Source organism: Lepidothrix coronata, unplaced genomic scaffold (genome assembly GCF_001604755.1).
Source record: "Lepidothrix coronata isolate B3197 unplaced genomic scaffold, Lepidothrix_coronata-1.0 Scaffold261, whole genome shotgun sequence".
Classification (NCBI taxonomy): Eukaryota; Metazoa; Chordata; class Aves; order Passeriformes; family Pipridae; genus Lepidothrix; species Lepidothrix coronata.
The window spans coordinates 172,476-199,857 of NW_016690441.1; the positions used below are offsets into that span (position 1 = coordinate 172,476).

General features: G+C 45.9%; 1 long non-coding RNA gene across 1 annotated transcript; it reads left to right on the top strand.

Annotated features, from left to right (window-relative positions):
* LOC108507573 lies at positions 1-27,382 on the top strand. The gene is made up of 5 exons (XR_001878188.1): positions 1-45; positions 8,791-8,936; positions 10,656-10,776; positions 15,045-15,179; positions 27,050-27,382. It is a non-coding gene; the product is annotated as an uncharacterized LOC108507573 (long non-coding RNA).

Below are 27,382 nucleotides of genomic sequence, written 5' to 3' on the forward strand. Positions count from 1 at the left end.
CAGCAGTTTACAACTGACATCGTGTTTGCACGAAGGCAGCACCACGTACGAACCGTATTAACCATTTATTTCCCCCCCACTCTGATATTTCAATTTTATCATTTTCTGTTCCTCTCTGTCTGCAGTTTTATATAAAACACTTTCAGTAGAAGCATACCAGGGGCTTGTTTTTACTTGCCATTAGTTGAAGACAGTGTAAAACTACAAAAAACACAGGCAGAGAGAACAGGACTCTGAAAGAGGGTACTGGGCATGGTGGGGCTCTGGTTCTTAAAAGTTTTAGATCAACCAGGCTGTTGTCATCTGTCTGACTTCCACCAGGTCACCATTGGGCAAGAGATAGAAGCAGGACCCTGTGTGACACGATGTATGCTGTGAGACAAATTTGGTCACACAGCAAAGGAGGTGACTAAAAATTCCTGATGGATTGTCTCTCGTGTCCCAGCAGCCAGAGAGGAATCAGTGCTCCACACAGCTAGGAACATCTGGTGTCCCATGGCTTTCTGCTGAGCTGGTAACACAGTCCTGTCTGAGTGCAGTGGGATGTCGATGGAAGCCTGCAGATCTCAGCTTGGGCAGGGCTAGATTAGTTTGCCCAGGCTGTGTGTGAATGTCATTAGGTTCAAAAATGGCAAAGTTAGTGTGAAGCAGTAACAGGTGAAAACAGAAACTCTTCCACATTTAAGAGCATAAGCATGGCTCTGCTGGGTCAGATCTGACATCTGGGCATCTTGTTCCTAGCATGGTCAAGGGGTAGAGATTTGGAGAGAGTGCCAGAGCGGCTCTGAAGGGTCAGTGAGGGAGGTGGAGAGGAGATGCTTCAGCCTCCATCAGGAATATCATGCAGGCAGCACTCTAGCTCTCAAACTGGTCGGTGAGGTAACTACACCACTGTAGTTGAAAAGTCTGCATTCAGGAAATCCAGTTTGCTGCCACCAGCAGCCGTGTGTGGTGTGCACTGTTGCTTTATGAAGTTACCTGGGATGGCTTGCCGTGTCTGTAAGATGGAACAAGACAAGGCTTTTACTTTCACCAGGGCCACCACATCTCGTCACTTTTGCAGGCACTTTGCAGTTCAGACCTAGCCTAGTTTGCATTAGGCAGCACAGGCTGATGAACTCAAACACATGTAGGGATAATGCCAAGCAATAACACTTGCCATATTCCTGGACTGCACTAGAAGTCACTCTTGTTCTGTGCTGAGGTTGTTCCAGTAACTAACTGGCAGTTCATAAAGAAATATGTCACCATTACAGATGCCATTAAGCTGAGCCTATTTTTCTCCTGGTGGAGACATTCCTTGTCTGACTTCCTGGTGAATCATGGGGAGAGTGAAAACTTACTTGCCAGGCCTCCTTCTCATTTTTTTGGCTGAGAATATTAATTCAGTGTCCTGCTATTTTTCTCCAGAATCCTCCATGGTAGCCAAGCCAAGAGAGAAACAGGAGAGACATCAGGAGCTGGTCCAAAGTCCTACAGCTTCCATTCTTGTTTGCACCACAAAGTTTCCGTGGGGCCTTTGGGAGACCAGAGAGAGTACAAGCATCAAACTGACCAGTGTGTGAGATGCAGTTCACCAGTTTTAGTGCATCAAACTTACAGAGAATAGGTTTAGATGAGACATTAGGAAAAAACTCTTCCCTGTGAGGGTGGGGAGGCCCTGGCACAGGTTGTCCCATCCCTGGAAGTGTCTAAGGCCAGGTTGGACGGGGCTTGGAGCAACCTGGGCTAGTGGAAGGTGTCCCTGTCCATGGCAGGGGCTGGAGCTGGATGAGCTTTCAGGTCCTTTCCAACCCAAACCTTTCTGGTATTCTGTGATCCAGAGAGGTCAGCAGGATCCAGGTAGAAAGGCTGTTTTTCCTCTCTATCCAAACTGTGATATGATTCAAAGAACTCCAGATAGGATTCCCAGAAGCACTGCATACAGCTCTTTTCTGGTGTAATTCTGTGAAATCAGCTCTGTTTATTGCCCTGTTTTACAACCCCGCTTTTAGAGACAGATACATTTACTTCCCAGCCTGATTTTACAGTTGTTTCAGTGCTTAGGATTTTTCAATGGAAGAGTGGGTGAGGATGCAGATCTGAAGGGATGGAAAGGTCTTTGGTTCAGAGTTTGAATCCATTACTTAAGAGGGTGGTATTCCAGGATTTTCCTGTCCTAGGGAGCTACCATACTAATAGGAACACTGTTACTTTAAAGATTGATGCTTTCCCTCCCTTTTTGTGAACTAGAGCCTCAACCACAAGCCTTGCTTTAATTTAAACTTTAAACAGCAGGCTGACACACACGCTAGGAAGAATTATGGGGTGTTGCTGCCAAGGATGCCATCAAATGATTGAGCAAAAGGAAACGTTTACAAGCTAATAAAACCTGTTATTAAGGGGATTATTAATGAAAGGCTTTTGAGCAAAATAACTCCCTCTTCCTCAAAGCGCTTGAGGTTACTTTTTTGTAAGCTCCTCTCTATTTTTCTTTTTACTGAACTTCATGGGAAGATAAATATCAAAAGAAATTACTGAAGAAGCTATCACCATTATTTGGGTCATTTTTTGGGACCTGGAGGTTTCACAAGAGCTCAGATCATGTGTCTGTCCACCCCCACTATTTTGCACAGATGTAGTGAACTTCACAGTCCATTCTAATTAACACCAGGCCTAATGAGGAGCTATGGCGTGGGAATTCAGGAGTCATGGGGGGGAGGAGAAGAATAATTCATACTGTTATTATTTGGATTAAATTAGTCAGGGGAAAGTGGTTGTAGTCTGGAAAATACGCCTTGGTACTTAAGGTTTCATTTAGCAGATGGGGTGAATATCTGGGAGACAGGGGAATTGGTCTGTTATTCTGGCTTTTGGATCATGTAGGTAGGAGTTTGCCTGTCACGTCACCTTTGCTTACCTTGGTAGAAATGAAACCACTGGATACCTGCATCCCTAGCAGCATGGGATTCTCCCCCCCTGCTCTGCTCAGGTGAGATCCACCTGGAATACTGGGTACAGGTCTGATGCCCCCAATGTAAGAAGGACATGGAACTGTTGGAGCAAGTCCAGAGGAGGCCATGAAGTTTTTAAGGGGACTGGAACACCTCCCCTGTGGAGACAGTCTGAAAAAGGTTGTTTGGAGACCTCAGACCAATCTTCCAAGTCAGAGGACTCTTCATCAGGAACTGCAGTGACAGGACAAGAGGGAATGGATTCAAACTGAAAGAGGGTAGATTTAGGTTAGATATATAGACACAGTTCTTCCCTGTGAGGGTGGGGAGGCCCTGGCACAGGTTGCCCAGAGAAGCTGTGGCTGCCCCATCCCTGGAAGTGTCCAAGGCCAGGCTGGACAGGGCTTGGAGTAACCTGGGCTAGTGGAAGGTGTCCCTGCCCATGGCAGGGGGTGGGGGACAAGATGAGCTTTAAGATCCCTTCCAAGCCAAGCCACTCTAGCATTCTATGATCTTGCTTCCTGTGAGAACCAGGTCCTTACTCTAAGATGGCTAAAGAGAGGAGAAATGCCAACAAGAGAGTGGAGGAAAGGGAAGCCCTGAGAAAGATGATTTCTCCTGAAGCCCTTTCATGGGGCACATGGCAATGTGGAGAAGAGATCCCACATCTCTTGAGGGTCCACCTTTCCATTTGCTCAGCCAGCTGCTCATAGCTTGAGTTACAGGGTGATTCCTTGTTCCTCACCTCTATTCCAGTGTTCCATTCCTGGTGGGTATCATCTACTTTGGCACCAAGCAGGGCTGACAGACCAAGTCCAAAGACACTTCTACCTATGGCAGCACCCAGTGTACCTACAATAGTGTATGTTGTTGCTGAGGGAAAGGATGGGTCTTGCTGTGCAATTCTGGCTGCCCAAGGGTGAGGTGATACTCCCCCATGCTGCTGTGCTGTAGGCAGGGAAGCACATTTCTGAGCTGGAGACAGGCTTTTCAGGGAAGCCAGGGCTTTTCTGGGAAACTCTGAGCAGCTGGCAGATGCTTGTGAGTGGAAGTACCCACAAGAGAAAGGCAGGAATTGATCAATGTGGAGAAGAAGGAGGGCAAAGCCAAAGTACCTGGGATGGAGGAGGCAGCCTGTACTCCATCAGGGAGTCAGGGAGTCAGGGTCCTGCAGCTCTGCTCTGACTGGTCTGACTCTGGTTGTGAGCTCGAACAGCTGGTAGAAAATGGATGATGCAGAAGAAGCATCTTTGGAGTTGGAAGCAGTAAAAGGCTTGGCTTCTTCCACGGTAAATGTTCCCAGGAATTGAGGTGGAAAAAAAATTCATGTGGATTAGTTGCGTGCAGCTGGGAGCAGGGACCCTGCCAGTTCCTCCCTCCTTGCTGTCACTGTGAAGGAAAGCTAGGGAATGTCTTTAAAGGGATTTCACATGATGCAACTGCATCTTCCTTGAGGTTTGGGAGGCAGAGGCCTTGCTGATATCTGTCTTGCTTGCATCCGATGTGGACTGCCCCCGAGGGCTGCATGTTGCTCTCTACCTTTGCAGCCCAGCTGAAGTTTGCTCCAGATAAAATCCTCTGTCTTAAGGAAATCAGGGAGCTGAGCTGCTGCTCTGCTGAATGAAGCACGTATTTAATATGTGGCACTGGACAGCTCAGTGGGAACCTGTGAAAGGGAATAAATGGGATTTGCTCTCTGTCAGTGCTCACTACTCTCTTCCTGCCATGTCTTTAACCTGGTATTGCCCCCATGATGAAGAGTCCTCTCAGCACTTCTGAGTAGGGATGTCCTGTGTCACCTAAGCTGTGCAGCTCCTACAAATCCCTGGAAAACACTCCTCTGAGCAGGTCTGACCGGGCATTCACAGTTGTTCCCCAGCGAGCAGCCCACAACACTTAGACCACAGTCTTCGGTTACTGGATACAAAACTGAGATCCCCATCAAATCATCCTGTTCAGGAGCTGCCTCACCGCAGAAGTACAACTTTCCATGTTGGTACAGCTCCTGCATCTGGTGTGGCATGTGCCCAGCACGGCTGCTGCTGGGAAAGGAGGTCAGTGTTCAAGGATTTGGGTGCAACTGTGGCAGAGCTGGTCCCAAACCTCCCCAGCCTGGCTCTGTCCCTCGCTGTATCCATTAAGGCAAGCCCAGAGCACAGGATTTACCTGATGGCTGAGGTCCCCCAGCAAATCTGCCTAAGAGAAGATAGCATCCTCCCATTATTAGGTGGTAGCGTATTCAGAGGGCTGCTTGCATGCTCCTACTCTGTGTGTTTGAACCCCTTCAGTGGGGTTCAAACCTCCAATCCTTCAGGAGGATCTCAAGGAAGACAGAACAAACAATATATAAGCAACCTGGTCTAGTGGAAGGTGCCCCTGCCCCTGGCAGGGGCTTGGAATGACATGGACTTTACAGTCCTTTCCAACCCAAACCAGTCTGTGATTCTGTAATCTTCCCCTGATAGGGCTTTTGACTGGCACAGGGAGCAGGGGACAGGTGTGTCAGGGGTATGACATGGAGGAAGATGTGGACAGAGAGATCCATGGGTAGCTAATGTAATGTGAGTAGCATTTGGGAATGGTTTCCTCTCTGCTTGCTCTTGACATGACTCTGTTGGCTTAACTCAAGGGGTCGCTGCCTTCTGGGCTGAGTGGGAGGGGAGGATCATCCCTTCAGCCTGCATCCTCTGGGCCATGAGAAGGAGCAATATTCCCAACAGACATCTCTCACTTCTCTCTTAATAAAGTAAGATGATTAGAGCAGCTGTGCTTTATAGTTTCTGGTCTAAACCCACGCCACACTTCTTTTGAAAGCTTTCCTGTGTTAGATGTTTGTGGTCCCGCCTGTAAAATGGTGCTTCCTGAGATCCTTCCTAAGAGTCCTCTGGACTTTCTTCTTTCCAAGAGGTTATTACTCTCCAGTTTTGCTTCTAGATTTGCATGTGCTCTCTCCTCCTGCTTTCTGAACACCCTCTTTGGCAGCCTTAGGTTTGCTTGAACCTCTCCGAGTTGTCAGTGTGACTGATGTCTCTCAAGCATATTTAAGTCAGTGCACAGGACATCCATAGGTTCCCCTTAGTCTGGGCCTGGCTCTGCCATCTCAGATGACACCACAGTGGGTGCATGGCCAAGCAGTATCCGTGGACTTACTCTGCATAAGGACAGTGGAATCACAGAATCACAGAATGGTTTGGGTTTGAAGGAACCTTAAAGATCATCTCATTCTACCCCCTTGCCTTGGGCAGGGACACTTTCCACTAGCCCAGGTTGCTCCAAGCCCTGTCCAACCTGGCCTTGGACACTACAGGGAAAAATAAGTCTTATTGTGAAAATCTCTATTTTGGTCAGAATACACATTTTCCACTGGAGTCAGGACAGATGGAACATTTTGACCATTCGTGCAGCAGTGTCTCACTCCTGACTGCATGCAGTTGATTTGGAAGAATAAGCTTGTTTAAGGTTCAGACTATTAAAAACATCTGCTTTCCCATGTATCCTGAAACATTGCAGGATTTGAAAAAGGAGAACATGTATCACGCTTGTCCTACCACTATAAAACCTCGGCTCCAGAGTTTAAATTGTGGGATTTTAATGATGGTGTATTAATCTGTATTATTCAGTCCTGTGTAATGCACTGTTGGTTATGGTACTGTGATCCATTTTCCTGTGTTGGAGCTGGGCCACCTGATCATATTTTCAGTGTGTGGTTAAACATCAGTCTGAATAAGCAAAATAATCACTTCCAGACTAAACACAATTTAAAATTTGTTTAAAATATTGAACAAGCTTTGTCACTGGAAGATGTCTCTTCTATGACATCAGGCTACATTGGTATGTCACTGCTGATGCCAGTTTCTTTTTTCCCTGTTTTGGGACTAAAAGCACAAAATTCCCTGAAAATGCTCCTTTGACTGTCTTATGTCTGGGCATCTCTGAACATTAATATCTATGCCTTCAGTGGCCCCTGTGGAGCAAAAAGTTATATACAGTTATCCTCCTCTTTCAGATGGAAAAACTGGATTGTAAAGAGACAGTAAAAATCCTCATCTGTTTAGCTTGGAATGACTTGGGAGAAGCTGGTGACAGCACTAGAGGACAGCAAAGATCTGGCATAGATTGAGTTGCTACAGGACCCTTACTCTTTTAGCAAAACTGTTTGCTGGTGGTCAGGGAGAAGGGAAGGAAAGATGCTTTATATCTCAGGAGTGCTGGAAGAGCAAGTAGAGCCCATGTATGTGTGTGACTTCTATCCCTACTGACTCAGTGTCATGGTTATGATTTTTTTAGGCTTTTGTCTCTTTTGGATGTTTAGCCCTGACGTTGGCCTGACAGGATGCTTTTGACTTCTTGCTTTCTTTCCCTTTCTATTTAGTTCTCCAAAGCCCTGAGGTTGGAGTCTCTATGTTGATATTGGGCCTTGGAGATGAGCAGTGAGAGCTCCAGCTGTATGACATGTGTTCTGCCTCTGATCCTGTCTCATACTGGTACCTCTGGCACCAAAGGCGGTGAGGGTGTCCAGTGCCTGCAGGATATCTTGTAAGTGGTCCCTTAGGAAAGGGCAGCAGTGCCACTGTAGATGCTGGTCCAGAGATGTGATGCTTGCCCAAAGCTCTGCATGTTACAGAGTAGGGGTGCAGCACTGCAGGCACCCTGCCTACATAAATCCTTCTTTTTTGGCTAATTTGTCTGTCTTCTTGCTGTCTACACTCCTGCAGTTGTGGTAAGACTTTATAAAGCACCTGTGGTCCTCAAAAATTCTCTGCCTTCCTATTTCTCTGGAAGGAAGGGTGGTATTAAATACAGCCTCCCACCAAATTCCAGTCGGTAATCACACGTGGACCAGAGTCCCAAACCAGCCAGGACTTGGACACCAACGACACCCTGAGTTGTTGCAGAAAGAGCTAACACACTTCTTCCCTGGCCTTGCACAGTGGGAATGCTGAATAAATCAAGCCAAATAATGAGGTTGGTTCCTGAGCCAAAAAAAAAGAAAGAAAAAGGTGCCAGCAGTCCATAAGGATTGTCCAGTGTTAATGCTGAAGGAGCATTAAGCTCCACAGTGAAGGAGCTGAACAGGGATGCTGTAAAGGTCTGGGACAGAGTCAACAGGCTGACAGATTCCAACCAGGAAGCTTTCCTTTGAGTTTATCATGGCATTTAAGCACATCCCTCAGGGCAGAGGGGAGATTTTGGCCCCAGTGACAATGTGTGTTTAAGGTCAGACATAAACTTGAGCATCCTACTGGAGTAATGCTCTGGATAAGAGTTAAAAAAATGTTTTCCTAATCAAGCTCTTCCCCACCCAGAGACAGTTTTCATCTTGGACTTCTGAAATTCTTTAGAAATGAACTCTCCCTTCCCCTTTCAAAATATTTTCTCTTCAATAGCAATGTAGTCAGTCATTTCAACCTGCTCCTGTAATGTTTGTGATTACTGAAATTATTTTTGTACGTTCAGAAGTGTCCTATTTTTTTCCTGTGATTGTACCTAAATAGTAAAGGACACTTTGAAATGGATAGCACTCAGGTTTTTTTCCAAAATCATCTGAGTACAAGAATGAGGATGGAGAGTTTGTGGCAAGTTGCTGTGTTGATGAACAAATGGGCTCAAAGGATTTACCTTCCCAAAGTAACTGCAGCCATTAAAGTCCTTCTGCATGTGTTTTGCTTTTCTGAACACATTCTTATCAGTATGTTTAGTTTGAAAAATACTTTTTTATGTACTGAGAAATGTCTATTCTGTTTCTTTCAGAAGTGAAGTTTTGAAACTTAAAAAAAAAAAGCCTTCATTTGTATTCCAAGAGCAATCAAGATTCTCTTTAAGGTGCTGATTTCCTCAAAGTTTTTATGTTGTTAAGAACAGGCATTCAGAGCTGAGGCTGGATGAGTTCTGTCATGTTTATGAAGTCATGAAAGCATCTGGATACACTACAGAAACCCTCAACCAAAAGCTTTTTGAAGTCTCTTTCTAATACAATCATCCAGACTTACTCCACTAAACCAGGTATGTATTGGATTTGGATGGAAGATGAGGAAAGAATCAAACTGATATTGTGGAATACAAATATATTGTTAAGATTACATTGCTTTAGGGAAATGTCCCTAAATTGTGAATGTTAATTATATGCACTTTTCAGCACCTAATTGGTACTTCTACAATTGATTCACAACCATCCTGAGCATTAAGCAGGTCAACTGGAAAGCATCCTCTGTTCAATGAGCACTTAAAGCAATCTTTTGCTTCCTCAAGTATCAGGGAACAAAGAAACAGAGTAGTGTGTGTGACCCTGAGTTTTCAGGGCATTACTCATCTTGGACTTCATTGGCATCAGTTTCTTAATTACTATGTGGGAATAAATAAATAATAATAATAATAATAAATCTAAATAATTATAAATAATAAAACCTGAGGCACCACTTAGTGTCTGTTGTCCCAGGATAAAGAGCTTCACCCTGGCTCTGCTGCAAAACACCAATGCAGAAAATAATTCAACATGTGGTGTATTAATGACCCATACTTACTATAATTTACCTCTCCACAGTCTTTATCGCCTATAAAATTAGCACAAATGTTCTTAATTTTATTTCCTAACATCTGATATGTTGTGGATTGTGTCTGCCCCATCCCTGGAAGTGTTCAAGGCCATGTTGGATGGGGCTTGGAGCAACGTGGTCTAGTGTGAGGTGTGCCTGCCCATGGCAGGGGATGGAAAGATGTGGTCTCAAACCATCCTGTGATTCTGTGATTTCCCCTTACACCCTTTTGCCCTTCAGCGATTTTCAACCCAGGCACTACCTGAGTCTATTTATTTCCAGCTCTTTACAGATTTTTTTTACCATGTCTCTGCCTTAAAATTTTTCAGGTGTCACAGCTGCACTTGAGACAGCTGTATTTCCAGGCTGAGCAGAAGATTTCAGTTAAGCTGCCGATTAATGTGACTCTCAGTTTTCCCACATAGCAAGGTCCCAGCAGTTTAGTCTGTAACAGGATTTACCCCTCTGTAAGTACTTCCAAAAGAAGCCCTTGAAGTGATTCAAGAAGTCATTTGAAATGATTCCATGAAAAGAGATTGGGATAGCTATAACATTTGTTTCTTCCTGTTTGCCAAGCCAAAAAGAGCTGGAAAAGAAAGGAGGAATGCAAACAGACATACAGGAGTGGGATCACTGGTGCTGGTGACTTCGTTCTTCACATTGGGATGTTTTCTGCTATCAGCCCACTTCAGGATAGTTGGTGGCACCTCACTGGGGGTACTCCAGAACCATCTGGATGCAATCCTGTAAAATGTGCTCCAGGATGACTCTGTTTGAGCAGGGAGGTTGGACCATTGACCCACTGGGGTCCCTTCCAACCTGACCCCTCCCGTGATTCTGTGAAACCGAACCCAGCCAAGGGCTGGAGAAGAGCCCCTAACATTCTTGAAATCTTGAAGAGCCCTTGAAATTTCTCTTGAAATTCTCCCATCTTAGTCTAGGCTTGGGGGACAGCTGGACTGTAACAGGTAAGGGAGACCAGAGAAAAGGTTGCTGCTACCTGCAAAGCTGCTCTGGGACAGTCGCTCATATCTGAGCTGGAAGCAGGTCAAGGACTGGTGGATCAGTTCCCAGCAGCAGCCATGGGGATGGCCTGGAGGAAGCAGCTGAAAGCAAACAAACACAGGGTTTTTACTCCTTCAGAGAACTGTCTGGGTCACCTCCTTATCTGTGATTTGTGTTTCTCAAGAATAGGCTGCTCAACTATCTGGATAAGAGGACTCACCACCTTGGAATTAGAGCTGGGAAATGTTTTTGGAAAAACAGAAGAGGTGCTGGAGGAGAATAGTGTTGTCTCTCTGGCCTGGCAGGTTTGTATAGATTTGTTTTTTTCCATTAAGATGAGAAATTGATTACTTTATTTGGAGAGAGGTATTCCTTGGAAAAATCATTATTTGCTCGCACACCATGTCCGTGATGTCCTGTTGCTATGATCCCAAAAGAAACAAACAGTTTCCTTGTCAAAAACATACCACTCTCTCAGCAGGCTGTGCCTAAAAGCTCTGTGTGTCTTCTTCCTCCTCCAGACATGTCTCCCACTTCCTCCTTTAGGCTTTCTTGAGTACTTAAAAGACATGTTGTCTTGTCTTTCTTTCTGTCTGTGGGTCTCAGAGTCAGTCATTAACAGCTTCCAAAGGAAATTGTGTGTTTATAATGTTCTGGAAGGACAAAGATTTTAGCTCTGGATTAAAATGAGATGACATTTCTACTGGCTTTTTTTTTTGGTTTGACTCTTTAGACTGTATTGCATTTCACTTTTCTCCAAGTGGTACTCCTCACCCCTTGTGGACTTTAAAATAAGATGGAAAGAGAAGCATAACAAAGGATAATTAGACTAAAACCAGTGTTTGATTGTGGTAATGTAATGTTTCTATCTGGCCTTAGTCTCTGAATTTATAACTGAGGGACAAGCAGTGCCCAGTGTCAGGGCTAAGTGTGGAGGACAGCAAGGATGTAGCACTGAATCACAGGAGAGAGGCTGTTCCATGGCAGGGTGGGATAATCTGGTCCAGGAGGGAGCACGTGTGCTATCCATGGTGTCTCAGAGCACTGTTACTGCATGGATGATGTTACATTATATTATTGCACGAATGGTCTGTGCTCCTGTATTTCAGCTCTGTTCTAAGGGCTGACAAGAGGGAGGAATTCTGGGCCAACCACACCTCCCAAAGGACTTCTTAGCTTTTTTACGGCTGGACCACAATGTGGGGCTTCCCCTTTCTAGGGTGGCTGCTGTTTGCTCTGGAATTTCGCAGCATATTCAGGCAGCAATGAATCTGCTTTTGCATGGAAGGCTCAGGTCTATGCAAAAACTATGCCCAGCCCTCTGAGAGCTGGGTTTCACTGAGCTGGTTTTCACTGAGCTGCCATTCACCACTGTGCCAGGTCTGTCAGATACTTGCTGACATCTTTGACTCCTGGGGAAAATCTTATTTGTTTTTCAGACTCATTCTGTGGGCAGCAAAAAAGCACAAATGTAAAGAGATATTGACATTCAGTGGTGCAGCCTGACCCTGCCTGAGCTGCGACAGAAGGAAATTTGCCTTGCCATCAGTTATGTGTGTGCCTATTTCCCTCAAACCAAGTGGGAAAACCTTTGGATCCCATTTAACAGGTTGAGATGACTCAATCACCAAACTTAGACTCCCAGATGAGCTGGGCACCCTGCCCCAGTACATACAGTATGTGACACAAAGATTGATTCCTGTTGGCTCACTGACTGGGAATTTTTTTGTAGCATGTTGCAAAATCCTGTCCTGTTAAACTCCCTGACAGCTTCTGCTCCCTGCTGTGCCTTGTGGTGTGAGCTGGACCTTCGTTACCCTCAATGCACAGTGAGGAATGGGCAGATTCTAACCTAATTACATGGTCTCAGTCTCCTCCTTATCATTATTGCCAGGTTATGTGGGACATTTCTTCAAACATCTCATCTCTTACGAGCCCATCTCTTATGGCCTGCAACAGGGGACAAGATTTTCATAAACCTTTAGCAGCTGTGAGATGTAAGGCAGGACTTTTCCAAAGCACTTACCCTATGAACTCCACTTCTGTGGAAATAAGGGGTGGATGATCTCGATTTCTGTGAATCCAGGGTAAGAGCAACAATAGGATTTTTGTAAAATCTGACAGAGTAAGCCAAGTTTTCAGCACTCACCATCCTGAATTCTCTTTAAACACAAGAAATTAAATCCCAAACAAGAGCCCCAAGGGAACATAAAATTTTCCCCATGTGTTTCAGCCCACAACATGGGAGCACAGAGCTCCTGTGAGCTCACCTGAATGTTCCTACCTCTGTTTATCATGTAAAATGGATATCAAAGAAATAATCTGAACAAAAGGTGGACTTTTCAGATATATGAATGTGTGATCTTGAGTTAAGTGAGCCTTGGTCCTGCAGTATCAGGACATTTTCTGAAAGACTTCTGCTCTAAAGCAGAGATAGCAACATTAGTCTCAGGGGGAACAAGTTTCTCCTAAAATTATCACCAGTAACAACCATAGAGTGGTTTGGGTTGGGAGGGTCCTTAAAGACCATCTTGTTGCATCCCCTGCCATGGGCAGGGACACCTTCCACTAGCCCAGGTTGTTCCAAGCTCCATCCAGCCTGGCCTTGGACACTTCCAGGGATGGAGCAGTCACAGCTTCTCTGGGCAACCTGTGCCAGGGCCTCCTCACCCTCATAGGGAAGAATTTCTTCCTATCCTGTCCCAGAATTCGGTGTCATTAGGCTGTAAATGTAACATATGACCAAAATGAAGTGGGTAGGTTACATTTATCCTATTTTTATTAATGAAGAGATTGGGCATTTCACCTCTTTCAATGACACTATGTGAGACAGACTTGATATGATAAGCCCTAAACAGGGAGATAAAAGGAGTGAGTGATTCCTGCCCAAAATATTTCTAATGTAAGTAGACCAAGAAGGAGGTGATGAGGGGACATAAAATTATGTGATTTTTTTGAACAATAAGACCCTAAATGGTTACTGGGTTAGAATTCCCACCAGATTTCAGCCCAGGTTGACTCATCTGCCTACAGTTGTCTTCTCCATTGGCTTGAGGAAGGACAGCCAGCAGGGTATGATGTCATACCCCCTCCTTGCTGCTACCTAGCCCAGAGGGCCATGGGTGTGTTTGAGTTTGCCCAGTTCTTGGAGAAGGACTGAACTCCAAATCCACTGCTCCTGGCACCTGTTCCTCGAGTCTCAACTAGAAAATGTTGTGTCCTCTCAAAAAGAGTTAATACAGCTTTTTCCTGTAGCTTATGGAAGCAATTCAGTATCCTCAACATCATCTGGCTTCACAAAAGCACTGAAGTCTGAGTGAAAAGCCCATTAAAGCTAACCTTTATTGGATCTTACCATCTCCCAGATGGAAGGGCTCCAGCTGTGTAAGGAGGCAGCACAGAGCTGCCTCTCCCTGTCTGTGTTCCTGGCTCTGCATGCCAGTGTGGTAAAAATAACCATATTTTCAATCTAATGCAAATATTTGGGGCTTAATTACCGTCTGCTTTGGGGCTTTTCTTCAGCTGAGGCTGAGGAGATATGAAGAATTTGGCTGCTGTTTCCTGCTCCTGCACCACCCAGCCACCCTGAGAGCTGAAGCATCCTGGTGGCTCCTCTGGTAGGAAGGGATTAGAGGGACTTACAGCTACTTCAATACCCTCTTGTTCCAGGCATGTGTGTGTCAGTCCCCAGCAGACCCCTTGGCTCTGTGTAGCTTTATATAAAAGAGGGACACTAAAATCTGTTTATAGGCAGTCTGAGCAACCCGTTATTCAGGCTGGGTTGTTGACTCTTGCCCATCTGATATCATTCAAAGGCTTAGGTATTGCCAGGGAACAAAAATAAGTGCTGTTACTTCCTTCTAGTCAGCAGAATTAACTGTTCTTAAGATGACATTTGCTTTCATGGCAGAAGCAGTGCATCCCAAAGGTCCTGTTAATAATGTATACATGGCTGGAAAGGTGCAAATCTGGATTTTCTTGGGTTTATGATGATAGAAACAGAAATATGAAGGCAGCAAAGCTGCCAGAGAGCCTTCAGCTCTGTCCATCTCTATTAAAAGAACTTGCAGAAATTATAAGGGAAGGAGACAAAAGGCAGCCCTGTTAACACCACGGGTTCTTCCTTTTCCGTGGTAGAGTCTTGGAAAGGCCCTTCCCTCCTCCTCCTCATCCCAGCTTGTCTCAGGAGTATTTGCTTCGTTAAATAGAAACTCTTCTGTTTCCTGTCTGTTGGTTTTTGGAGTCAGTTTTTAAGCCCTGACTCACTCTCTGGGGATGTGCACTGGAAAACTGATGGGAACCGATTTCCTATCAGCAGCTGAGATGCAACTCTTGGCTCCCCTTTCCTAGGGAATCACAGTGTGCAAACCTGGACAGCATCATGTGCACAGTGGAAGAGACCAGGCACCTCTTGAGGGGTGAGTGTGTGAAATCCTGAGGCAAATACTCATTGCAAAGTCAGGGCACGAGGGAGGTGGGAGGGGAAAATATCAGCTCATAAAGCTTTGACTGCTGGCTCAGGAGAAGGGAAAGGAATACATAAAAAGTGAATATAGGTCTGCTTCTTTTCTAGGTCACAGCTGAAATTAATCATGAGAGATTTAGCACTGAAGTGGGGGAGAAAGCTGAAAAACTAGGAGAGGCACTGCTCGAACACTGGCAAGCCCAATGTATCTTTCCAAAAAGAAGGATGGAGGATTTGCTCGGTGTAAGGTCACACAGCCATCACAGAATGGTTTGGGTTGGCAGGACCTGAAATCTCATCTTGTTCCACCCCCTGCCGTGGGCAGGGACACCTTCCACCAGCCCAGGTTGCTCCAAGCCCTGTCCAACCTGGCCTTGGACACTTCCAGGGATGGGGCAGCCACAGCTTCTCTGGGCAACCTGTGCCAGGGCCTCCCCACTCTCAGAAGGAAGAATTGCTTTGTAATATCTAGTCTAAACCTGCACTCTGTTAGTGTAAAGAATCACAGAATCACTGAGGTTGGAAAAGCCCTCCCAGCCCACGGAGTCCCCCCTGTGCCCAGTCCCCACCTTGTCTCCCAGCCCAGAGCACTGAGTGCCTTGGACACCTCCAGGGATGGGGACTCCAAACCTCCCTGGGCAGCCCCTGCCAAGGCCTGACCACTCTTTCCGGGGAGAAATTCCTCCTGATGTCCAACCTGACCCTCCCCTGGCACAGCTCGAGGCTGTTTCCTCTCCTCCTGTCCTTTGTTCCCTGGGAGCAGAGCCCGACCCCCCCCGGCTCCCCACTCCTGTCAGGGAGTGGGAAAGAGCAAAAAGGTCCCCTCTGAGTCTCCTTTTCTCCAGGCTGAGCCCCCCCAGCTCCCTCAGGAGACATATCTGAACTCCCCCCACAGCTGCTGTAATTCCTTTAACTGCCCAAGTCCCTCTATGGTGGCTGCTTCTCCCGTTGAAGGAATGCTGAGAGCTGCTCTCTGGGTGCACCTCTTGGTTTACCATAGTGGCCATGGTGCCTTGATTGCACTGTTAGAATTTAGGCTAACCAGAACCAAATGGGGCTTTGCTTGTTAACAGTACCATGACAGTAGTAGTTATCTCAGAAATATTCCTGGAAAGGTCGTGTTTTTCTCCCAAATGAGAACGTGGGCAGAGAATGGCACTCTAGGGACAATATCTGAGTCAATCCCAACTCTTTGTGGGGTTTGGAAAACCTTCTTTAAAGTGCTTCTCAGTGTCATTGGATGCATAAAGCAAAATTTATGCTGCTTTTCAGGTTAAGGCTGCACGTGCTCCCTTTGCCTAACTAGAAAATTTACCCCAGCCCTGAAAGAAAACCCTTCCTGATGTAGATAAATTCTTTTCTAATAAAAGCACATGTTCTTTTTCTGAAAAAAAAAAAAACCCAAAGATTTATCATGAGGTGAGTGGGAGAAAACTGCATTCAAAAATGCACAGCAAGAAAGCACATCACAAGAATATAGGCAGAGTAGTTATCAACAATTAGAACAGTTACTTGGAGGGTGCCCTGAAATAGCAAAAGAGCTTCTTTATTTGTGATATGTTGATTAATGATGTGCTAATAGCTGAGGCATGTCTGTAATAACTAATTGGTTTTCAGAAAACTAAGCAGAGCCAGGGTCCTCTTTGGGCTGAAAGGGCATTTACAGCTTCCCAGGAAGGCAGACAGTGGGATTGTACCCAGCAGATCCTGGGAGTCACAACCATGGTTCAGCAAAGCCCAGAAAGCACATGCCTAACCCTGCCCTTCCTCCATAAAACTTGTGATACATATTGACAAGGCAGAGCAAAAGAAATATTGGATTAAAGGGGAAAAGACTGAGTTGGCCAAGTCAGGCAGGAGGCCTGTGTTCAAGCCAGGAGCTGAAATCACCTCTCCTGAGACGCTCTTTGCCGTCACTGCCAAAGGCAGAGATGACCTCCCCAGCTCCCTGGGTGAGATCCCAAGCTCCACAGGACCTGCCACTTGGACCCAGCTTCTTGCTGGTTGGCCCTCAATCTGCTTTCCAAGGGGACCATGAGCATCACAGTCCCACAATCTGCTTTCCAAGGGGGCATAAGCATCGTGGGGAAATGCTGGAGAGGGCTTTTCCCATTGAAAACAACAAACAAAACCCCCCAAAAAATCTCCCAAACAAAAACCACAACCCCTTCCCAAGAAAACACAACCACCCCCCCCCAAAAAAAACCCAAAAAAACCCAAACAAAAAAATCCCCAAACCCAAACAAAACCCCCAAGCTACTACCAAAAACCTTCCTGAGTCTTTTTTACCACAAACTCATGGAGAAGTTTAATGCCATGGTGCAGGACTATGTTGTGCAGCGTGGTCTGAAAGGTGGGGAGGAGAAGGAGAGGAAGAATTAATTCTGTGGCATGTGGTGAGCAAGATGTTCACCTTGCAGACAGATGCTTTTCAGCAGTTAGTGGGGATGCAGTCCCTGCCTAGTTGTATTTACCCAATCCCTGACCTTTTAGATCAGTGGGAAGAGTCCCAGGCAGTCAGCAGACTTGGGAAAAAAGCCCCAAATGACAGAGAAATTTAGACTTTGAGAGTTTTGAACTGTGATTGCTTTTTGAGTCATGGCTGCGGGTATTTTTCTCTCTGTGCAGCTGTTGGGAGAGCTGTGGGTGGCTACTGGGAGATGATTGAATCCATGTGACATCCCTGGGGTAAAAAAGCTCTGTGGTGAGGCCTTCAAATGTTACAGCAATCCTAACAACCAACAATTCTGACAGGCAGGACTGAATCTGGGAGAGCAGGCATTGGCTCTGTTGTTGAATTCCTTGAGTAGTTTGGGCAGGCGTAGCACCCACTGCACCCAGTGTTATGTGAGAGGTCAAAGGGAGAGGTTGTTGCTCCCAGAAAACTGCTTACAAAAGAAAAGAGAAACAGAAATAAAGGGGCTGTTGAAAATTTGAAACACTACAACAAACAGGAGGATTGTTCAACTGTGGGTGCTGAAGGCTCCTCTAGCTGCTTTTAGGTGCCTTCTCAAATGAGCTGGTCATCTGAGAAAGGTTTTAATGAAGTGAAAAGGAGCTAATCTGCTCCAGAAGTTAGGACCAAGGATGACTGCATCCTTGTAAGTCCTACAGCAGTGGTACAGAGGAAAGAGAGGCCCTTAACTTCTGCCTGCTGTCAGGCTGCAGCTCAGGAAGCTGCACGGCTGTGCTGCTTGCAGCTGCTGGCTCCTCTCTCTTCCCCGCTCTGCTTCTAAGAGGGGTCAGAACCAGGGCAGCAGTCAAAGTGCCAGAAAGAAGTTTCAGTGGTGATAACCGTAGTTTCTACTTCATCTGCAGAGCTGAAAATGGAGAGAGACCAAAAAAAAGTCTGAAGCGCCACAATGATAAAAATAATCCCAATTCCCTCACAGTCAGTCTCATCCCACCCCACCCTTTATTTCTTCTCCAGCAGGAAAATCTTTCCCCAGGATTGCTGGCACCCTTTGGAGGACAGATCCAGTGCAGGAGTTGTGCTGGGGGTCAGAGAGATGGTGTGAAGGGCTGGGCTGGGATGTGGGTTTCTTTCAGGACAGTAAGTTCAGCTCATGCTCTGCCAGAGTTTTTTCCATGCAACCTCAAGCCTACCTTTTAAACTCCTCTCTGATTCAATTTTCCTGTAATTAAGTGGGGTAGTACTTTTCTCTTCAGCTGTTTGGGTTGTCAGCTCTCTAGAACAGAGGTTGTTCCACCTCCTGGTCCTGGCTATAGCTGCTCCCATGGTCTCCCTTTCAGTGAGAGAAGGAGCACACATCCTCCTCTCTCTGCTCAGGACCAGCCGGGTCTTCCCCTTTGGGTTTCCCATCAGTCAAATCCTATCTCCAAATTGTCCCAGTGTGAAAGCACACCATGTGCTGTTCCTGTCAAAGCATGAAGGAAAGCTCAGCTTCATGCAAACCCATTGCCTGAGCTGGAGAGGAGCAGGGCAGCTTCTCCTGCACGTCTGGTAGCGTTGCTGCCCAGCACACATTAGCCAGGTGTTTACAAAAAGCCTTGGGACAGTCTCTGCTCTGAGAAGGAGCTCCCTAAAGGTTGTGTCCCAGCCTACAGTGGGTCCCTCTGGACTGCTGGGCTCTCACTAGCAGGGCTTGGCCATAGGACACTCTGAACAGATCCTGCAAACTTTCCTCCTTTTGTGATTTTTTTTTTTTTTACAAACAGGGCAAGACCATCTGTTATGCTCTGAGGTCATTAATGATTTCCAGGATTGCCAGGAAATAGAAAATACTTCTGCAGCATACGACATGTGGGGCAAACAAATATTATCCATACATATGCAAGGACACAGAGCAGGGTGTAGGATTTTATGAAATATTACAGTGGAGCGGCTTCCAGCGGTTTTGCCTGAGGAAGCTGCACAGCTGGTCCGGGCTGTTGAGCGCTGGGGAGATGAGCTGGATTTGCATGACAAAGGCAAAAACATCGCAGTGGTCTGTGACCTTTTCCTTGGTGCCTTCCCTGGGAAGGGACTGCCTCCACCTGCAGCCAAGGATCTCCAAGGATCTCCCTGGCACTCAAACCCACCAGTTACCTGGAGAGCTTGGTGTTTTGGGCTGTAGCCCAGAAATCCAAATGAAACCCTGCTGGAGCCATTGGGAATGTTCCCATGAAATGCTCAAGGGTTCGCCTTGGATTTCATCTGCTTTCTGCAATTCTGATCCAAAGGGAGTGGAATGACTCTGCTTTGGGATACTCATGCTACCCCTTTGAGGAGTGTTTCAGAGGTTGGGAAGAGCTGGTCTCCAAGTAGGAAGTGGGGCTCTAACAGGAACACAGGGGGCCCCATGGATCTAATCCCCCCAGAAGCCTTAATGAAGCTCTTGTATGGGGCAAGGCCACTTAGTGCTGCTGTCAGACACTCGTAAACAAATCCTTCCTGGCCTGTAAAGCAGCTGAGAGTGCTCAGAGGAGAGCTGGGATGTGCTGCTGTAGTTTGGCAACGGGCAAGCAACATCAGCCATTGGCTTCTCTGGGACAGGCAGGATGAGGCTGTATTCATGGATCAGTTATCAGGAGTCTGGCTCAAGTGGGAGACAGAAAGGCTTGTGATAAAATTGTCTGGATGTTTCATCTGCAGCCAGGAAAGGGAGCTTAATTTTCCTCGGCTGGCGTGGGTTTCCCAGGCTTTGACACAACAGTTTTTGTTTTGACAGTGTCAAAACATTTCATTTTTCTATGCTGCTTTGCCTTTTTGATGGAGATGCTTTTATTAGAATCTGACTTCAGTATGCTATAGACTATGCTATTTTTATAGTATATTAATAGTCTGATTTATTGTTTTACTGTTATTGCAACAAATTATCTCTACATCATTAAGAAGAAGAGATTTTATGCTATCAGAAAAAGAAATCAGCATTGCTAGAACAAACTACATTGATATTTCAGGTGGGTTTCGGGCTTTTTTTTGTGGTTTGTTTTGGGTTTTTTTTAAGTAATTCACCAATTAATTTCCACAATGCTATTTTTATTTAATTTGCCTTTCTAAGAGCTTATACAAAAATATTGAGGTTTTCCAGAGAACAAAAACTACACCTGCCAGCCCACCTGAGTGTGATTCTTTTTGTAGGGATAAGCAGGCATTCATTTCACTGGTATGAGAGTTCCTTTGTAAACCTGTTTTATGATCCATGGGGTCTGGCAATAAGAACCTGCAATAATTTAACATTACTGATTTTATAATATGTTATTACATACACTTGACTTACAAAAGCACCCAGAGTCAGAGAGAGATTGTTAATCCTCCTATTTTACATGTGGAGAACCTGGGAATAGAGAGAGCAATTATTTTCCAAAGCTGGTGCAGGGAATTAAAGGGTGATAAAACCTTTGTCCCAGAACTCCCACGCAGCATCAGGACTCCCAGCAGTTCCAACAGGTCCTACCTCTGCTTTCCATTCTGTCTTGCCAATGTTTTTTCCAGATCCCAACCTTCTATAGAGACCTTGCAAAGCTCTTTCAGGAGCATCCACTCTGTCCTGTTTAAAACTGTGCTGTGTCCTTGAGGAAACAGAATTTTCCCTTCCTCTCTTTTAAACTTGTGGTATTTTCAGCTGTAGCATCACAGGAAATTATTTGGTATGATCCTGTGTAAAACTGTTTTCTCAACAGCTTCGTGCCATCCAAAATTCTTACTTTCTGAAGGTTATCCCAAGAGTGATGGTTAGGACATGCATACTTCTGAATTTACTTAGAATTAGAAGCTTACCAGGGTTATTCTAAACTTAAAAGCTGGATTTGAGAGTAATAAAGAGCTTAAGCAGCCTGTTGTGGTTTGATGGTCCTGCTCAGGTAGATAAGTGTATCCTTGCACATCCAGATTTCACTGCCAGCAGCCTTTTCACTCCATCGGGGTGAAACTGGATGGAATGGTGAGGACTGGCCAGTCGGATTGCAACGGGAGGGTAGGGATTGTAATATCTGTGGAATGCCCAAGCAGGAATCTGGTGCAGTGGAGTCAGGCTTGAAGTGGAGACAGCAACTCCTGCCTGCCCCAGAGCCGTGCCTTCAGTCCCCTGGAAGGAATTAGAGGGAGTTACTCACTGGACTCTCAACACTGCCAGTGCTCTAGGACAGATTTACACAGAGGGTGACTGGAGACAGAGCTCCCCTGCAGCAGGGTGTAGAGCTTTCAAAATGTTCTAATCGTTCCCCTATTCAGGGAAACCTGCCTGAGGTTTCCCCGGTTTAAATTCCAGATTGCCATGGAAATCCTGGGCTCTGGGGACATTTCAGTCTGCTGTCTGTGCTTTGTGATGTCTTGCCTTTGTTTAGCAGCATTAGGTGCTCCATGTAAAGCAAATCCTAAAGTGAAAGATCTTAGAAAAGGGTTTGCCCTTTCTCTATATTGAGAAATACAGTCCATCCTCCAGCTTTTCCTCATGTTGTGGTTACCCAGGCTTAGAATAAACAGTCTGTTTTAAGACAGCATGATAACTTGCAGCTTGCCAGGGAGCTGCTTCCTTCAAGTCTCACCTACCAAATGTTTGGGCCAGGTCAGCTCCTGTCTTTGTTTGGTTGTTTTTTTTAGCATTCTCTGAGCTTTCTAGGAAACAATTCGTGTTACAAGGTTCTCCAACCAAATGTAGCTCTAACTCCTACACTAACAGTGCTTTTGATGTGCTGTTCAAAGTAAATCCATAGAAGCAGGGTTCTGTTAATAAAACTCGGGAGAAACAAGAGGTCGAGTGATGTAAGTAAATAGACCTTTCCATCTCTTTGGAGCTCCTATTCAAAGGCATGAGGAATTTATCCTGACAAAAACACTAGTTTTAACTCTGGAGATTGTTCTTTGAGCCACAAAGGACTACTTCATGCTAGTGGATTGCATAGCAACACTTACCCACATCTTTCCAGTGCTCCCAAATGTATCTGGGAACAACTATTTTTTTTCTTAATATACCTTTTCATCAAAAGAAATAAATGCCAAACCTATATGTTTAATCCTTTGGTGACCTCTAGACTTGTGACAGCTTCAGCATGTCAGTAGCAGAATCATTTGTAACAGGAGATGAATTGTCATTGTTTTTATTTATCACATAATAAAAACTTACGCTGGGCAGTTCTTGTGGTAATACAAACGCTCTCATTAGGGCAGTAGGGAAATGCAGTGAGTTGAAAAGAACTTCAGCTGGTCAAAATTGATTCTGCCTGAAATCTGCCCAGTTTCACCTGGCAGCCTTTTGAGAGGTGTGCAGGTCTTTTGAAGCTTCACACAGAGGTGAAGGTCAGTCCATACCTAAGTCCTCAACTTTTTTTGGTGTTTCTTAGCTTCAAATATCACTTCTGAATAGAAACAGAGGTATTTATTCTGAGGAAGAGGAGAGGGTTTGCACAGGGTATCAGCTGGCCAGGGCTATCTTTACCCAAGGAACCTCTGTTTCTAAAATCTGCTGGGTATTGTTGAGGGTTTTTTTGATCTCCAGGGGGAAATCCATGCTATTACTTTCTTTTGCACATGGCCCAGTGCTTTTAGCTGACTTTCCACCCTGCCAGTCACGTAACTGAGACGATGCCAGTACACAAAACACCACATCTTGCAGAAAACTTATGCCTCAGACACTTCATATGGCAGCACCAGATGTGAGGGTTATCTGGAGAGCTGCTACCTGCCTTTGGGATGTCTGCCCTGGACATTTGGAATGGGTAAGATTTACCTACTGGGCTGGCTTTCCCTCTTCTGTGAGGTTTTCATCAGCTGTATCTCTGTCCTGTTTTCAGATTGGTGTCACCAAGAGAAGCATCTGCCTTAGCTGATGGGAAGAGCTGCATGCATTGCTGTACCCAACAGCAATGACCTCTTCCATCTTAATGCAACTCATTGTGGGAAGCCTTTGCTGATGGCATCACACCCTTGTTTTCACCAGGACGGGAGGTAAGGAAGATGACTATGGCTGAAAATCTCATTTCACATGGCCCACCCAGCCCTGTGGTTTTTTTCTCCCCCTCTTGTCTCAGTAGCCTTGAGCTGCTTCTTGGTGTGGGGACTGCCAGTGGTGATGGAGAGATGTGCTCATCTCTTGCCAAAGATGTTTTTCATGTGACCGCAAACCCAGAGCAATCCTGTAATGCTCACTCTTCCCTGCCACTTCCTCTCTCCTACCAGTGTCTAGAAGTGACCTTGCAGAGGCCATTTGCAGGTTTTTCAGGCCTCCAGCAAGGTTATTGAGCCAAATAATTTGGCTTTCTCTCCAAGTCTTGCCTCTAACTGAAATACCTCAGCATGGACAATGTGTCAGCCATGTGGGCCTTCAGCCTGGCAAAACACAGGTTGTGTGCAAGATTCTGGGTGCCCTGAAACCTCAGTCCCGCTGTTCCCATGTAACCTGAACTTATAATTTGTATCGAGGGAGCTTTGAATTAAGAGGAGCCTGTGGTATTCTTTAGGGATGAAAAGGAGGATGTCAGAAACCCCGAGCTGGCCCCAGCCTGTTGGATATCCAATAAGTACTGGCTGATGGGAAGAGAGGACGTGGGATAGTCTCTGTGGGGACCTTCTCCCTTCTTTCCACTCCTTTGGCTCTGTGCCTTTTGCCAACACTTTCCATATCTGTCATCCTGGTGACACTCTTGCCAGATTTCTCCCTTGGTGAACAGACACAGTCATCAGACTCACCGAGCAAAAATCTTGCCCTGGTTTGGCTCAGGCCCTAACTGGTCACTGTTCCCAGCCCTCCCCCAACCCCTGCAGAGATTTCCATGTCCACAGACGCCTACAGCTCTTTCAGACTTCCAAGCAACCCTGTGAACCAGTTACATCCCCATGTTCCAAGGGTTTTCCCTTTCCTCCAAATGACTCACGGCATACGGGGATAAGAGGCCCTTTCTTCTACAAGGCTCCCAAACACATTGGAGATATTGCAGAGAAGGACAAAAGTCATCTGGAAATTATTGTGTTGTTGGTAAAAAATGCAAAATATTGCAAAGTGGGATTTGTCTTCCAAAGGGAATGGCAGGCTGTCTCAAATATGCATCCCTCCCATCTATCTTTGGACAGATTGACTCACCCTGTGAGGCTTCTTCTTTCTCTTTCCATCAGATAAAGAGTCCTGCATGCCTAGCTTAGGTGAGCATTTAACTTGGAGGACCTTGAAGGACCTTACTATCTTAATTTCTCTTTTCAGGAGGGTTTGGTGCACTCTGTAAGCCAGATAGTGTGTGAAATGGGTGTTCAGAAACACTGAACCATAGCCTCAGCTCAGCCTAGCACAAGGCACAGAGAAGTAAAGGGCATTAGGAGCTTGCCCAGGCTCTTTTTAGACTCCTCAGCTTAGTGGGTGAGGATGGAAAGAAAACAGCCACTGGGGTAGATGCACGGAAAATGAGCATCCAGGGACACTGGGTATCACTAGTCCCACTCTGTGAGGGAAGCACAGGTAGAAGCTTCCCTGGTTTGTGAAACTCCAGACTTGAGAGTCTTCAGTTATGCTGGAAAAACCTGTTATAACTGTGACAAGTCTCAGAAGTGCAAATATATTCACCCATTATGGGTCTCTTCACTGCCGAGTGGTACCTCAGTGGGTTGGTAGTAGCCCAGCTGCTGAACAGTGACTTGTGCTTTAATCATAAAATAAATCATAGAATCATAGAATGGTTTGGGTTTGAGGGGACCAGAAAGCTCATCCAGTTCCACCCCCTTCCACCACACCTTTCTCCTTTCTCTATCCCAGGTTGCTCCAAGCCCCGTCCACCCCGGCCTTGGACACTTCCAGGGATGGGGCAGCCACAGCTTCTCTGGGCAACCTGTACCAGAGCCTCCTCACCCTCACAGGGAAGAATTCCTTCTGCAATGCAGTACAAGAACAGAGTAAAAAAAGTAAAACTTCTTGTTTTAAGCCAGGCACAATTATCTGGGCACATACAAGTGATGTTTGGAGATTTGGGGTTAATGTGTGTATCTGAAGGCAGTTTTTGGATTTAAAGATCAGTTCTGTATGCTGATGAGAGGAGGCTGATTTATTAAAGATACTTTTCCCATAATTTTTCATACTTCTGTGACTGCACATCCCTACTATCTTAAAGAACAGCCGTCACTTTAGCTGTTACATCATGAGCTTGATATCTCTCCCTGGGAAAAGAAACACACTTTTTAGGGAAAAAAGAAAAGGGATGGGAGAAAAAAAAAAAAAAAGAAGGAAGTGTTTGCAGAAGTTCAGAAAGCCTCAGATTCCTCTGGGGTCCCCAGCTGTGCTGTATGTTGTCCCAGCTGACCGCCAGATATTTCTGCTCTGCACATTAATGCAGTCACAGAGAGATCAAAGCAGCTGCCCTGAGAGTGCTTTGGGCCAAGTGTGGATGTCCTACCTCCAAACAGCACTGAGCCCTGAGCTCCCAGCCCTTTATTCCTCCCTCCTTACGGGCCTGGGGCTGAGCACAGGCTCTCTGGAGCTCACTGGGGCAGTGCATTAAGTGATGGACAAATCTTCCAACGCCTCATGGTCCCACTGGCCTGGAAGCCAGATCTGCTGCTGGACCATTTCGGGTGATGGAGTGATTTTCTTTCCATGTTGAGAGCAAGAAGGGCAGTACTTCTCTGATGGTCCCATCATACCACATGTGCTGTGCTACCACTCTTCACTGAGGTGCCTCCTTTGGAGACAAATGCTGGCGTGTGGCCAAGCACCGATGGCCTTGGGGCAGCCCAACTAATCCAGTGTGTTAGGAAGGCTCTGCCAGATTTGTTGTCCCGTGGGGTTGGTTTACTGGTCTGATGTTAGCTTGGTCCAGCCACTGGCATGAAGCCAGGTTTTGGTAAGTGATATCTGCAAGCAGAAACCCTTGCCACAGCTCCCTGCTTTCCTGATGTCCCTGAGGAAACTCTGTGTGGGGCTGTGACTGTGCAGGGGAGCAGGGCTGTGTGCTGAAGCACCCTTGGGGGGGTCTCTGCATGGCGGCAAGTTCTGTCCAGACCCGATATTCCAGCACTGGAACAGGATGCCCAGAGATGTGGTGGAATCACCACCCCTGGAAGTGCTCAAAAGGAATGTGGATGTGGCACCTGGGCACATGGTTTAGCGGTGAACGTGACTGTGCTGGGTTAACGGTTGGACTTGATGATCTTGGAGGTTTTTTCCAACCTTAATGATTGTGATTTGTCACTGAAGAAGCACTGCAAGGCAGAAGTGCAATAAAATGAGTGCCTGACATGTCACCCTTGATGAGGTGAAGATGTAAGGGGCTGGGCTGACCTGGACTGGCCATGCACGTGGTTTACCTGCTTCTTACATCTCTGAGTTTGGAGCTGCTGCGACTGGCACTCACATTTCCTCCTGCCCCTGTGTTATTCACTGTCCCTCAGCCTTCTGTGGGGTTCTGTGTCCTTGTTGGGGGGAGTGTTTCTCTGTACAACGTCTTGTGGTTGCTTGTTATGCAGCTCAGATCAAAACCTTGTCACCAGCCAGTAAATGATTTGAAGCAGTATTTCACATTTGCACAGTATCTTTTCACTCTATGAAGGAGATGGTTCTGAAATCATAGAATCACAGAATGGTTCAGGTTGGAAGGGACTGTAAAGATCATTTTAGTTCCAACCCCCCTGCCCTGGACAGGGACACCTTCCACCAGAATCAGTCCTCGTATCTTGCCTTTCTCTTTTTAAGTGTTTTTAAGGAACCATAACTGAACACAGAGGGAACAGGGAGATCTGCTGAAAACTGAAAATACTGGAGACAGTAAAGTGTGTTGTGCAAGGGCTTCTGTTGGCCAGAAGAAGTGAAATAACAGCTCACTTCCTAAAATGGAGATATCCTCACATTTTGTTCCTGGCTGAGGAGAACAGCATTATTTGCCATATATCTGACAAGTACCAGGGCATTTTGCACCCTATAAAATTCCTATAATTTACCTGAAACTGCCAGTAAATTGACTTAAACCTAAATAGTGTATCTTTCTTGAAAAGAAGCCACTGTTCTGTGGGGGGGTTTTTTGTTTGT